Source organism: Phascolarctos cinereus, unplaced genomic scaffold (assembly GCF_003287225.1).
Source record: "Phascolarctos cinereus isolate Bilbo 61053 unplaced genomic scaffold, phaCin_HiC Scaffold_5;HRSCAF=322, whole genome shotgun sequence".
In the NCBI taxonomy this organism is placed as follows: domain Eukaryota; kingdom Metazoa; phylum Chordata; class Mammalia; order Diprotodontia; family Phascolarctidae; genus Phascolarctos; species Phascolarctos cinereus.
Window position 1 is genome coordinate 265,678,021 of NW_027555958.1, and position 15,208 is coordinate 265,693,228.

General features: G+C 38.6%; 1 protein-coding gene across 11 annotated transcripts in view; it reads left to right on the forward strand.

The window, feature by feature from the left end:
- The first annotated feature begins 3,343 nt into the window (after positions 1–3,343).
- TNRC6C (trinucleotide repeat containing adaptor 6C) overlaps positions 3,344–15,208 on the forward strand; it is a 241,136-nt gene continuing 229,271 nt past the window's right edge. For 8 of the 11 annotated variants that reach the window (XM_020965929.2, XM_020965932.2, XM_020965930.2 and 5 more), the window contains exon 1: positions 3,344–3,449. The gene's annotated coding sequence lies outside the window, so the exon portion shown is untranslated. Of the gene's footprint in view, positions 3,450–4,556; positions 4,935–15,208 lie in introns of those variants that run through there. The other 3 variants (XM_078155814.1, XM_078155816.1, XM_078155813.1) reach the window with 3 other exon arrangements.

Genomic DNA, 15,208 nt, shown 5'->3' on the forward strand with positions numbered 1-15,208 from the left:
TTGCCCAACTAGAATCAGTTACAGAATGTCCATGCATGCTCCACAGTCTCAGCAAGGCATTTTCCTTATATGTCATCAAGACTTCCTAGATGATGCATCAGCTGAGCAAGTTGAGTGAGTATGTACAAGGGCTGGACTCCCATTATACTAAATCTTATAGAATAATAAAATATTAGAATTAGAACCTAGTGATTTTAGGATAAAATATAGACATTCTTCCTACCAGTGCAAGAATCCCTTCTACATCTTTTACTTGAGCCACAAGAGCTCAGCTCACTACTTTGGTAGATAGCTCATTCCATTGTTGGGCAGCTCTAATTACTACATAGTACTTGCTTATATTAATGCAAAATCTGACTCCCTACAATTCATATTTATGCTTCTTGTACTGTGGTTTACAATAATACAGAAAGTCTATCCCCTTTCCCAAGTAATAACCCGTCATAGATTTGAAGAAAGATGTCGTGTCACTTTGTCTTTTCTCTACACTAAAAATTCCCAGTTCCCTCACTGTTTCTTATATGACATGATCTCTAAACCTTTTACCAACCTACTCACCCAGTTCACTTGTGCATGGTGGAAATATTACTTCTCGTGATCTGAACATTAGGCATTTCTTAATGCAATCTGAGATTACATTAGCTCTTTAGCAGCTCTGTAATGCTGTTGCACACATTGAGCTTTGGTTCACTAAAATCTCCAGGTCTTTTTCATATAAACTGCTGTCAAACTCAAGAATGTACTCCCTCAGAATGTATTTGGGCAATTAATTGGTTTTAAGATGAAAGACAAGATTTGGGCCTGTCATATTTCATTTTAATGGGTTTTTTCCAGCGTATTTTATTAGCTAACTCTTTTGCCATTAGGACTTTTGAGTCAGGAGTTGAAGGTATAGACTAGAAGAAAGAGTTGCTGATGAGGAGGTAGGAGAGACCTCCTAACACAGACCTGCTTATTGGACAATTTTGCTTAGGGACTTCCCTGGTAATTTATTCACTTAGTCAATAACATTTATTGAATGTGAAGTGTGTGTAGAACACTTGCTAGGCTTCATGGAGGTCATACAAAAAAAAAAAGATATCCTATTTGTCCTCCAGAAATTTACTGTCCAATGAAAAGCTAAACAATTTACATGACAATAAAAGAGGAAGGAATTACCACCTCCATTTTAAGAAAGGAGTGGGGAATAAAACATTGAAAAGTCACATGATCAGGACAAGATAATAGTCTGGTCTCACGTTTTTCATTCCTTCTTTGGTCAATTTAAATTCTATTCATTTATAGTATTAAAGCAAGTCAAACATTGGAACCTTAAAGAATTTCGTGTTAGTTAATATTTCATATAGTTGAGATATTAAGTTGTTACATTGCCCTTGTAAGTAGAGGTTGAATTGGTGCCATTACAGACAACCTGAACCCAGAGCTCACCCAGAAACTTCCAGGAACTTCAGGGACAAAGAAACTCAGCATCTGAGCAGATTTTTGATATGGCATAGTCCCTGACTGCTAGCAGCCATGTGAACCAGGAGTGAGGAACCTGTGGCCTTCTAGGTCCTTGGGTGTGTTCTTTGACTAAGTCCAAGTTTTACAGAACAAATCCTTTTATTAAGGGGATTTGTTCTGTGAAGTTTGGATTCAGTCAAAGGGCCCATTTGAGGACCTAAAGGGCCACATGTGGCCTCAAGGCCACAGATTCCCCACCCCTGTAATAATTACAGATAGGACTTATTGCTTTGGTAAAGATGCGGAAATCCCTGAATAATTCCTTGGTCCTTTTCTACCTAGTGACAGCAGTGGTGGGGTGGGGTGCTGCTTCAGTTAAAGGAGGAGATAGCTTTTATCTGGCTCTTTCTTCCTTCCGTCTTCCAGGTGTCATCATGCAACTGAGCTTTTCAACATGGGGTAAGGAAGGGCTTTATCGAAACATTATGGTGACCCCATTCACATGACAACTAGTGGAGGGAGACCTAACCGAGCTTGTGTTTAGGACCTTGCTACATTCTCCACTTTTGTTTCCTTTCCTGATTTCAGGTGAATAATTGTGTTTCCCAAGGTGGATATATGTTGGTAGCCTTGTGAATTCAAAGGTTCAGAGGTCCTGGGTGGAATTGAATGATGAGAAGAGGGAATCCCTGGAAACTACTCAATGAATAGCAATAAGAGGCTCAAACTTGGCCCATTTTATCAGGCGGCTTGTTGAGGTGAAATGTAAAATACCTAATAATTCCACAAATGGTTTTATGGTTAGCTGCTTTTAAATACCAATCAGATTGTTTGGTTTTATTCTTCTTGTCAATGTGCCCTTATTAGAGTCTTTTGTGTTTTGGTGTGTGCATGTAAGAAATAAATACCTGTCCCTATACAAGATTCATATTGTGCATAGAGTACTTTTCCACTCCTCAAATTAGGGAAAATCCAAGGTGTGAGCCTAAACTTAAGCCATGAGTAAATTTTCCTCCCTGTGCCCCTTCTCCCTCACTGGGCTTTGGGTCTTATAAGCTGAAGAGTGTGAGAAAAGAGAACCTAAGCTTACTCATTAGAGACTGGGTTCTCCCAGAACTGTACCCCATTCAAATTGCATGCCTGGGTCCACAGCAGAGGTGCTCCTTGGAAAGTGGAGCAAGTGCAGTACTCCAGTCCCTGTGGGCCAGCAACTGTTCTTCAATACTATATCCTCATTTTTGGAGTATCTTGTAATTGTATACCAACTTTATAGAAACAGGAAAGACAGGGACTCTTGTAGGACAAGAGTTAAAAGAAGGTAAATAAAATGGTGAGGAGGAATCAAAAGATGCTCTCAGGTTTCAATTCTTACTAATTGGTGAAGGTTTTAAGAAAGCCTAGTAGAACTAGAAATTGGAGAACATCTTCGAAAGCTCCATGAGAATCTGAGTATGGGAAAGGTAGAAAAATGGCATCAAGAAAGCAAGAGTGCACAAAGCTCAAGGAAGAGTGAGATTAAGGGAGACAGTGACAATTTTGCCTCACAATTAGTGTTGCCTCCTTCATCCTTTATGAGGTCCTCAAAGATGTACGGTATTTTAATCCCTCCCTGAAGCTGTGGAATTACCTAAGCTTTAAAGTAGTGCCTCTGAAACTGATGATGCAGAGAGTAGGTCTGCCCAAAATGCCGTACGAAAAAAATGAAGAAAAATGTTGGTTTCATGAAATTTTTCTATGCTGTAGCTGGAAGTCAAAATAATAAATGTGGTAATTCAATTTAACAAATATTTAAGTGCCTACTATGTTCAATCTACCCTCCACGAATAGCACGGGAGAGGCACGGAAAAGAGCCTTTTAAGTGTTAGGAAACCTCCGCGAAGGAAGCATCAGCCGCGCATTAGCTCAAGTGCTTGTGCTTACGCAGACCCGAGTATTAGCAGAAGGGGAGTGTGTTTGTGCCGTGGCCAAAAAAATGGATGTCTCATCGGGGATTGCTTTGCACTGAGGTTGGTTTGGCCCGCGGGCAGGGTATTCCATCGGGAGGGAATACTCTTCGAAGAGTTAGGACTGGGTGGCAAGTGCATGGGGGGAAATGTACATGGTGGAGTACCTGGGCGGAGGGGGGGATGCCTCCTTTGGTGTCTGTGGGTATGCATGTGTGTTCATGCGTGTGTATGTGTGGTGGGGGAGGGGTTCCCGTGTGTATAGTTGGCCGGAGCGGAGGGAACAGGCAGGAGAACGTGCTACGGTAGGGGTATGTGTGTTTTACTGGGGCTGCGGTACCGTCGTATAAATACCCTGCGCTAACCCTCAGGGCCATTCTCTCCTCAAAGCATTTGCTTCGGGGACCGGTCGGATCGATTTTAAATGGAGACAGGGCCTCCTCTCCCTTCCTGTCCAATGAGATAACACGGAGTCGCATCACCCGAACAGGGAGGGGGAATGGGGGGAGAGCTGGTAATGGAGGAAAGCGAAGAAGAAACTGCGTGGTTGCTCCCTCGCACCCCGGAGGCGGGGGAGGAGAGGGGAGTTGGGGAGTGAGATGAAGAAGACTCCTCTAGACTTGCCAAACCCAGGCGGGTGCTAAGGTTTTGGGAGGAGAAGGCAAGAGAAGGTGTGGCGTAACGCCGAGGAACCAGTGGTCGAGGGTGGGGGGGTGCGCTCTGGGGGCGGAGCACGAGTATAATCTGGGATTGGCCAGAACTCCTCTCTGTATGCAGATACGGTGGGTGTCACGTGCTAGGGACCGGGACTACTTCCTGTTTGAGGCCGCAGAGGGGCGGGGAAGGGGGCGCGAGCGCCCCGTCTGGCGGGAGCCAGGGAAAAGGGGGGGGCGGTTGTCTGAAGGGAGGGAGGGAGGAGGAGGAGGAGGAGGAGGAGGTGGTGGTGGAGGAGGTGGTGGAGGAGGTGTTCTTGTCAGTTAGAGCAACAAAATGGCCGCGGTGGCAGCTCCGCACCTCAGCGCGAGGGCCCCGGGAGCAGCAGCAGCCGCCGCCGCCGCCCAGCAGCAGTGAACACTTCTCATTCAATCCATCTCCTGTTCGCTGCCGGAGCTGTCTCCTCGCTTGCAGCGCTCTGCTGGACGCTCCCTGGGTGGCCCGCCCGAGCCGTAGGCGGGAGCGGAGCCGGCCCTGCGCTTCTGCCCGGGTCCCCGCGGAGCAGCGCCGCCGCCGCCGCTCTCTGGCTCGGACTCCCGTTTGAGGAGGAGGGCTAGTCGAGGGTGCTCGAGGACCTGGACCTGCCGGGACCCGCCGCTGCCGCCTCCCTGCTCTCCCCGCCGCCGCCGCCTCCCACCCGCCGCCCGGGGCCGGATTCCGCGCAGGCGGGAACCCCTGCCCCTGGCCCCGGTACTTGACTCCGGGGAACGGAGAGGGCAAGGGTTCTTTCCGCCGCCGGAGAACCAGCGAAGCCCCCGGGCGGCTCCTGACGGGTTTAAGCCTCCTGTGAAGCCGGAGCCGCGAGCTGCAGCTGCCTCCGGGCCAGGAGCCGAGGTGAGTGCGGCTGGACCCGGGGATGCTCCCCTGGCTGGGAGCCCTGCGCATCGCAGGAGCCAACCTCGGCAGCCCCAACTTGCTTCAATATGGTGAAAATGTCTTTGTTCGGCTAAGTTGAGGTGTCTGGGTGGGAGGTACTGGGTAAGCCTACTCACGAAGATTGCCTTAGCAGAAGGATGTAATTCCGCAATTCCATCAGACGCTTGGGGAAAAAGGGGAGGGGGGGGGCAGCTGTGGTCTGTTGTGCTGGCATCACGGTTCTTCCTTTGCCGTTTGGCCAGAAACAAATGATCCTTGGGTGGATTTTTTAATTATTCGCTCGTGTTTGTTTAAAAAGCAGTACTGGGGGATAGAAACAGACGGTGTGGGAAGACAAGATTTTCATTATTGTTATTTGGAAATGATTGCGTTTATAGGCAGTCATATGATTTAAGTTGATCATTTACAAATAAAAGACGCTCTTTCCCCACTCTTTTTTGGTTTGGCAGTATGGATTTGAGGAAATCCTGTTCGCCTTTAAAAGAAGCCCTCAAATTATGGACTCATCGGATATAAAATTAAGGGAAATTTGCTTTTACTCTATCGTTGCACATGTATCGAGCAATTTTAAACTTGGATTTCGTTTTCTGATGATGATGATCTTATTGCTTATACTAAATCAGGTGAATTTCCTAACGGTGTTGTGGTCAGAGAGTGATGTGTATGAGAAAAAATGAGCCATGCAACATCTGTACTGTTAACAGATAACGTTATGTTCCTTGGAGTACCTCATTTTCACTTGTTTAAGGAACATTTGTTTCCATTTGTGATTTGTAAATAGGATTTTAACTAATTGATCCAGAGCTATTAAATACGCATATGTAAATGTAGAATTTCCTGTTTTAAGAAACCACTTGTGTGTTAAACTGAAGTTTAGAAATTAAGATTGCTTATCCAGTGAGTGATTGGAGTAAGTGGTTTTGGGGGGGGCGTAGCACCTATCATATTGCTGTTTAATTGTGGCTCTGTATGCAGTTACTTAAATTGTTTCAAATCTTTGACAGAATCCCAACTAAACCTCCATTTGAATGGTCTGCTATTTCCAGACATGAATTGCAACTTTGGAACTTAAAATGGTGTACAGTAATGTCTTCTAAGTTAAGTGCCTTCAAGGAGTGCTACATCAGTTGTTTAGTAGGTTCTGACTGGCATATATTGTATTGGCATAGTTTGGCTTTTTCTTCAGTATTTGTGTACTTCAAACAGAATGGATGGCTATTTCTGGTTATTATCATACTGATGATTTTTAAACTTCAGAAAGTAGGCCCTTCCTTAAAGTTATTTTAGATGTTTAATTTTGGATCACTAAGAGCAGTGTCAGTGCTTGGAAAATGTGGACTCTTGTTAAGTTTCCCGTTTCTTTCTAGCCCAGGTTGATTGGTCAGTGATCATATGTTGCCGGTAACCAATATTAGGTACTTAGTTTGATGAGAGTTGCATGTATTGAGGTGGCATCCTTTTCTCCAGACATCAACATCAATGACATTCTTTCTTTGTATGCAAGAAGTATCTTACCTTTAGGCCAAGATCTGTTTGTATCTAAATCTGTTTGGCAGGGGACAAGATAAAAGATATTTACAGCTACAGAGTAAAAGTCATGAAAAACTGAAGAGACACATGTGCAAAATAAGAATTAAAATTTTTTTTTTCAATTTTCAACTTTTTCAACAGAAAATAGCACTGAATTGTTCAGGTTGTATTTAGTTCACTTAGGAAAATTCTGACTAAAAAAGTATTTAAGGGTTAGAGAACCTTTTGATTTCCTTTGGTCAGGGCTAATTGTCATTTTTGTAATTAGAATCCATTTTTCTCTGGGGGATAATTGGGTAACTTGAAACTTGTCATACAGAAAACCACACCAATAAAGTTAGGTAAAATAATGCTTCATGGTGCTTCAAACAAAATTCTTTTTTTTTTTTTTTAATATTTAAGCACTAGCTTTTTTCATCTGAGAAAAGATAATTAAGAGCTAAACTGTATTTTAGGTCTAAACAGTAGATTATTGATTGATACACAATTTTAATGTCAGTGTATGAAATTAAATAAGCTTGTGGCTAAAATTGTTGGCCAGTTCTGTCTGAAAAATGTAAGACATTTCATTTCAGTTTGGCCTTTTCAAATTTATTCTCTGTAAGGTGAAACTTGGGGTTATGATAAGAAATGTGAATTCCAGGTTTTCCTGCTTGCAAGTACAAATTTTTGTAGTGGTATATTTGCAAATAGTTTGTCCAAGGTGATTGGTATGACTGGTTATATTTATCTTTAGTTATCTAGAACAATGAAAGAAGAGCTTTTACTTTTTTGCCATTACAGCTGATTTGGAAGGAAGAGGCTGAAGGAATGTTGCATTTAACAGTTTATTGATTTTGTGTTAAAATAAAGTCATTTGAGGAATAAATAAAACTTTAAATCAACCCCTCCCCCCAAACAGCTGGTCTTTCTGAGATAAATTTGTGCTTTTCCAACTGCTGTCATCTGGCCCTTTTCCAAAAACAAAGTGGAGGAGGTCAGGGGTGGGGCAGGGCAGCCTTTTTCTTCAGCGAAGGGAGGCTCTGAGTTGGAAAGAATTACAAGATAAAATCCCTGCAATACTGTACTGGCTGAGAACATGTTGGACTTTATTCAACCTTCTCCTCTCACTGCCATCTACCCCTCAAATTAAGCAGAGAATGTAGCATTTCAAATGTAAGCTCATTGCTACTGGAGTATCTAAAATGCTGCAAATGATTAGATTAAATGAAGAATAAGTACTTAGTAGAAGACCACTCATTCCCATAATTTACTGTATATATCTTAAAGAGCTCAGATTAAAAAAAAAGTTTCTGTAGGCATTTCTGGATCTTGTTCCCTCTCTTTTCATTCCTAGGTTCATGGTCACTTTTCTGTGGGATTTTGGGCAAATGCCTTACCTTTCTGGGTCCCAGTTCCCTCTTCTGTAAAAACTAGGGAATTGGACTGGATGGCTTCTAAGGTCCCTTCTGGCCCTAAATTATGTTCTTCTATGAGAAATAAAGTACATTTGATGTAGAGCAGGTGCTTATTCCAAATAGAAGGATGACATATATTTAAGAAGGTATGGACCTCCAGATATGAGGCCAAGAGAAGGTTTCCTTGACTGTAGTAAAGAGAAAATCTGTGGTGGGAACTAGGAAAGTGTAGAAAATGATGAATGAATCAAAAAGCATTTATTAAGCACTTACTATGTGCAGAGCACTGTGCTTTCTAGAAAATCTTCAAGTCCAGAGTTAATCTTCAGGCAAGAGATTAGGACATAGGAGGGTGGGCTAAGTAGGTATCAAACTTGGGAAAGAACTTTGAAAAATTCACTTAATCAACAAGCATTTATGAAGGGACTACTATTTAGAGCTGTATTAGATATTAGGGATACAAAAAGAAAAAGTAAACAGTCTCAGCCCTCCAGTACTTTACTTTCTGTCTAGGCAGATAATATGTAAATATAAAAACTATAAACATATAAAAGTATATACAAAATAAATACTAGGTAATTTCTACAGAGAAGGTATTAGGAGCTAGAGGATCTGAAAAGGCTTCATTTAGAAAGCAGTGCTTCAACTGAGCTTTGAAGGAAACTAGGGATTCTAAAAGGTATCTAGGTGAAGGGGTGAGATAAAAACATGAAACTTGCATTTTTTTTAAAAAATTTTTTTAGTAGGGATAGTACAGAACGGAAGTAGGCCAGGATGTTGTTTGATAATACTTGCTAATCTGTATCTAATCTGCTGTTTAATACTTATACTACAGGTGCACATTTGGTAAATGCAATTATTTTGTTCTTTTTTGTATATAATTTTGAGATACTTAAACAGTGTTGTACCATATGTTGAAGTCCACTGTGGAAGGATTAGATGACCTGGGCTCACGCCCCACCTCTTGTCTTACTGGCTGTGTGATCCTGGACAAGTTACTGATTTCTCAGTGTCCCAGGCAAATCCTTAATATAGAATAACTTCAAAGCAAGGCAGATCAGCAATAGTAGTTTCCTTATTTCAGGGGTTCTTAGCTGAGCTCCATGAACTTGTTTTTACAAATATTTTTGACGACTATTTTAATATAATTGGTTTCCTTATCTTATCTATTTCATTTTATACTTTTCAAAGTATTATTCTGAGGAGGCTATAGAACTTTATCAAACTGCCAAAGGGCGACCATGCCATAAATAAAAGTTGAAATCTCCTCTTATCAGAAATTCCTCATGCCTGTGGAATCACAGGTCTAGTCTGAAAAAAACAAAAAACAAAACAGGAGATCTTAATTAGGGTCTCAATTAGCACTTGAGTTTGAGGAACTATAAAGAAACATTTTGATTGATTAGTGTTTAGGTAGTCTAACTTTTATGCTGTCCAGGGATATTTATGATGTTTAGGTTTTAGTTGTATAATTGAAGCTTTACAAACAATTGTATGTACTTTGATTCTGTAGTAGATAATTAAAATAAAACCACAAACTTGAGACCTTTTGGGTAAATAATGTAGACTTTTGCTTTAAGCAAATGTGGTTTTTACAGAATTGGACTTTATAAAAAATGAGGGGATAAGGGGATTGATTTATAAAGGAATTCTCAATAGGATTTGAATTTCTAGCTCCCTTATTGAATTTAGGATTAATTTACCTTCTAAAAATTCAGTTAAATCCTAGGTTTTCAAGAATATGTCTACTGTGTAAACTATGCTTATATATATATCATTTTGAAAAATGAAGTATTCTTTCTGAAATAATTATGTAACACTGTATAGAGAGTAGTCAATTTGGTGTCAAAACAATGAGGTATACAATTTGTATATTTGAAATAATTGTCTAAGCTTTCTGTTTAAAATTATACATTTAAACTATATTTTATTTTATGAAAATTGTGTAAATTGTGACTAAGGGCTTGCATATTAAATATGTTTTTGGAGCATTTGTGCCGTTTTTGGAGTTGAACTCAGTGACTATTAGTTGCAAATGAAGAATCTATTGCAAGGATGAAGAGCTGTTTATTAAGAATTCATTCCTTTTCAGTAGCCCTCAAAAGACTATAGAGCAGTGTGCAGAGCTAGACAATCTGGGCATCCAGCCATAAAACATTACTGCTGTACTACAGATAGCTGTTCACACTCTCCTGAGCCCTCCATGGTTGTAAACCACAACAGAAGGAATAAGCTTAAAAAGCAGCTTTCGCTGTTGTTTTGAACTCAATATTCTAGGGCTTTCTAAGTGATAACAACATTATGGGGTTTTTTTAAAGATATATTAATGATTAGGGATAGACACATATTTTTACTAAATGTATGCTTTATATTAAACCTATCTGGTGAATAACAGCTATGGGAAGGTAGTATTTTTTATAATCTCCCTTTGCTTTCTCCTTGTTTCCCTCATCAGCCATATTTGTAAGTTACATATATCTAATGGTTGTATTCTTCGATTTGAAGAAGTTCCTGTTTAAAGAAGAAACTTGTGGTAGCTAACTCACTATATATTTGTTCTGGGAGATTATTTGCCATTTGGGTACCAGTCTCTAGATAGGGAACCCACAAAAAGAATGGAATTACAAATTCCCTGTACTTTAGAAAAATATGAAAATGGAATTGCATACATCACCTTGACAGTGTACTACTATAGATTATAGTACCCTGATGAACATAAAGCTATTTTTACTACTCTTGGTTCATATCCTTTTAAAATGAAAACTACCAAACAGATTGCTTTTTTTCATTTAGTCCATTGTATAAGTGCAAGGATTTGCAGGTATTGGTGTCTTCATTAGAGTTTTGTAGTGCCATCCCTCTGAAACCATAATTTTAGTTCAGTTTTGATAATTGTACCTTTTAATGGTTTTAAACAAAATTTAAGTTAGTATTTCAGCATTCATTTGTCCAGATTATCCAAACACTTTCTATTCCTTTCTCTACTTAAATTAGTGGCAGTATGCTTTCTTTGACTTATCTTGGTTTGTAAAGTTTCATTTTCTGTATAAGAAACCTTGACAGCAGCCCCTTTGCATGCTGTCTTTGAACCCATCCCCTCTAGTCCCCTACAGGAACTTGCCAATTTGTTCATCATCTGTCCCTAGTTTTTAACCTTTTCTTATCCAGTGGTTCTTTTCCTGCTGCCTACAGACTTTCTCAGATCTTCCTTACAAAAATCTTCATTTGACCCTAACATCCACCTCAGCTATCTTTTCATCTAGACTCCCTTTCACAGTTAAACTTCTAAAAAAGGGGAGGGGAAAACTTTCACACATTGTACTCTTTTTTTCTCTTTTCTCACTCATTCCTCAACCTCTTACAACCCAGGAGTCTGTCACCATGTCCTTCCCAAGGTCAGCAGTGATCTCCATCAATTAATCCAATGGCTTTTTCTCAGTTTTTATCTCTGCTTCTTATGATGCTGTCTTCTCCTTTTGGGTACTTGATCCTCCAAGAAGTTCCTTGCTCTGGTCTGGGTTGGCTGATTAATGCTTCTTAGTCTCCTTTGCAGGATCAACATTCTTTTTCTCTCCTTTTATGTGTGGGTATACTCTACGACTCTATCCTTGGCCTGTTCCTTTTCTCTCTCTATGAAAGCCACTTTTCAGTAGATAAATAAAGGATACAAATAGGCATTTTTCTAAAGAAGAAAAGCACGCTTTTTTAAAAAAAAAAGCAGGTGTTTTAAAAACGCTGCATTTTAAAAAATCTTGTTGATTCATGGATTCAGTTATCTCATCTAGTCAAATGATTCCTAAATCTACATTTCCAAACCTCATCTCTCTCCTAAGCTCCATTCTTGCATCTTGAGTTGCTTATTGGACAGTTCTACATGAATGTTCAGTACGCATCTAAATTCAGCATAGACACAATTATCTTTCCCCCAAATCCACCCGTCTTGATTTATCTTTCTTCTGAGGGAATGGTGTTTTTAAAAAAAATTTTAATAGCTTGTTTTTCCCCCAATTACAAGTGAAAACAATTTTTAACATTTGTTTTTAATTTTTTTTTGAGTTCCAAATTCTCTCCCTGCTCTCCCCTATTGAAAAGGCAAGCAGTTTGATGTAGTTATTCATGTGCAGTTGTGCAAAACATATTTCCATGTTAAGTCATGTTGTGAAAGTAAATACAGACCAAAAAAAACCCCAAGAAAAAAAATAAAGAAAACATATGCTTCAATCTGCATTCAGACTCCCATCAGTTCTTTCAGTGGTGGTAGGTAGCATTTTTCGTTGTAAGTCTTTCAGAATTATCTTGGATCATTGTATTGTAGAGAATAGCTAAGTCATTCTTCAGTTGACCATCATACAGTATTGCTGTTACTGTATACAATGTTCTCCTGTTTCTGCTTTTTTCACTTTGTATCAATTCATGTAAGTCTTTCCAGGTTTTTCTGAGAGCATCCTGCTTGTCATTTATTTCTTACAGCACAATAGTATTCTAATATAATCATGCACTACAGCTTGTTCAGCCACTCCCCAATTGATGGACATCCCCTCAGTTTCCAATTCTTTGCCTAAAATTTTGAGCTGTTATAAGTATTTTTGTATATATATATGTTATTTTCCTTTTTGGTTTTTTTCTCTTTAGGATATAGACTTAGTAGTGGTATTGCTTGGTCAAAGATAAAGCGTGGTTTTATAGCCCTTTGGGCATAATTTCAAATTGTTGAGGGAATATTCTTGACATCTTATCTAGCCATTGGCCCAGGCCATCTTGACTGCTGCCATACTTCTTAATCCTGCTCACTAGAACTTCAGCATCCTTGTGCCTAGTCCTTGCAGAAGTGAATTATTCTGATTTGAAACTCCTACTCTGGGGTTGTGATGGTCTTGACTGATAACTGAGTGTATACTAAAACATAGATGTACCTGTTCTATGATATCCCATCCAACAATTGTAATTTTCCATTTATCGTCTTTGCCAATTTGATGGGTATGAGATGGGCACTCAGAGTTGTTTTAATTTGTATTTCCCTCATTAGTGATTTGGAGGGTTTTTTTTTTCACTTGATTGTTGGCAGCTTCCTTTTCTCCTTTTGAAAACCGCTTGTTTATATCCTCTGGCTATCTATTGGGAAATGGCTCTTGTTCTCATATATATATATATATGTATATATATAGTATGTGTGGGGTCAAAGATACAGCATATATCTTGGATATCAGACCTTTATTGGAGAAACTTGTGATAAATAACTTTTCCTGGTTAACTCCTTCTTTTCTAAACCTAACTGCCTTGATTTTGTTTGTGCAAAACTTTCAATTTTATGTAATCAGAATTGTTTATGTTGTCTTCCATGATCTCAGTTCCTTATTTGGTCAAAAACACTTCTTATCCATAGTGCAAGTGGCATTTCTTTTCTAGCTATTCCATTTTTTAAAAATATTATGACCATTTATATCTAGATCATGTATTGGAGCTTATGGTGGTATAAATTCTGTGGGATACTATTCTAAACCTAATTTCTGCAAGACTTATTTCCATTTTTTCCAGTATTTTTTTTTGAGTAGTGAATATTTTATTTCCATGAATAGTTGGCATCTTTGAGTTTATCAAACACTATTCTATTATATAATCCTTGGCTTCTGGGTCTTGTGGTCCAAATTTGTCCCATTGATAACTTTCACCAATTTTTATCTCAACTTAAATTGTTTGATAACTAGTACTACTAAATCCTCTTCCTTTCCACTTTAAAAAAAAATATTACTCCTGAGATTTCCTGATTTTTTGTTGTTGTTGTTGTTCCTCCATATGGGTTTTGTTATTTTTTTTTCTAGATTTGTAAAGTAATTATTTGGGGACAGCTAGGTGGCTCAGTTGATAGAGCACCGGCCCTGAAGTCAGGAGGACCTGAGTTCAGATCCAGCCTCAGACCAAACACTTGACACTTAACTAGCTGTGTGACCCTGGGCAAATCACTTAACCCCAACTGCCTAACCAAAAAAAAAAAAGTAATTATTTGGCAGTTTGGTATGGAGCTAAATAAGTAAATTAATTTAGGTAACATTGTCATTTTTATTGGCATGGCCCAAACATGAGCATTTATTTAGACCTTTCTTTGTTTCTCTAAAAAAAAGTTATAGCTGTATTCATCTAATTTCCTAATATTTTATACATTCTTTAGTTATTTGGGATGTAATTTCTCTTTCTGTCTTTCCATGTCAAAGTTATTGTTTCATTGAACTTTAAACTTTAGAGTTCTCTAAGTAGATCATATCTTCAAAAAGTAATAATTTTGTTTCCTTTTATCCCTTCAATTTATTTTTCTTGTCTTTTTGCTATAGCAGATGTTTCTAAAACTACATCAGATAGTGACAGTGATACTGAAACAAATGATCCTTGTGAAGTATCTCTTTATCATTTCTCCATTATATGTAATGCTTGTTCTTTGTTTTAGGTAGATATGATTTTCCATATTAAGGACAAATCAATTTAGTCTTATGTTGATTGGGGTTTTGGTTTGGGTGTTTTTTTTAAACAGAATGAGTATTGGATTTTGTCAGAAGCTTTTCCTACATCAATTGATAGAATGTTTTTGTTTTATTAATTTGATATGTTGTATCTATAAGTTTCCTATATTGAACCAACCTTGAATTCCTATAAATTCATCCTGTTCATAATTTAGAACCTTTTAAAAATATTACTCTTTGTGAAATTTTTATTAAATATTTTTGGGCTGATATTCATTAAGGAATAGTAATCTATAGTTTTCTTTCTTTGACTTATCTCTCCCTGGTTTAGATACCAAGACCATTTTTATATCTTAAAGAGTTTGATAGAAACACCTTTTTTTTTCCTTCTGTTTTTGCAAATAGTTTCTGTAACAACGCTGGAGTTCATTGTTCTTTGGAGTTTTTGTTTGTGAACTCATTTATAACATGTTCAATTTCTTTTTCTGAGATTACTGCAAAGTAGTTATACTCCAATTTTGGCTTAATTGTTGTATTAAAGTTCCATTAATGATGATTGTAGACAATATCAATTTCTTTCAAATTATAGGAGTCCAATAACACAAATGTGCTATAGATCTAATTCTAAGATGATTATCAAGTTACTTGCATACCTAAAATGCACTCATTTCTCATGCCTACCTTTTAGAATTAGTATTTTAAAGGTTCAGCCTAGGTGCAACTCTCCTTTGAAGCTTTACCTAATTCTCTTCCTCCTTGGATTTTCCTACATCTATTTGCCTTTATCTCACCTTTTGTCTTCTAGTTTGTGTTGGATGGGGAAAAATTACATTTTAAATTTCACAAACCTCTA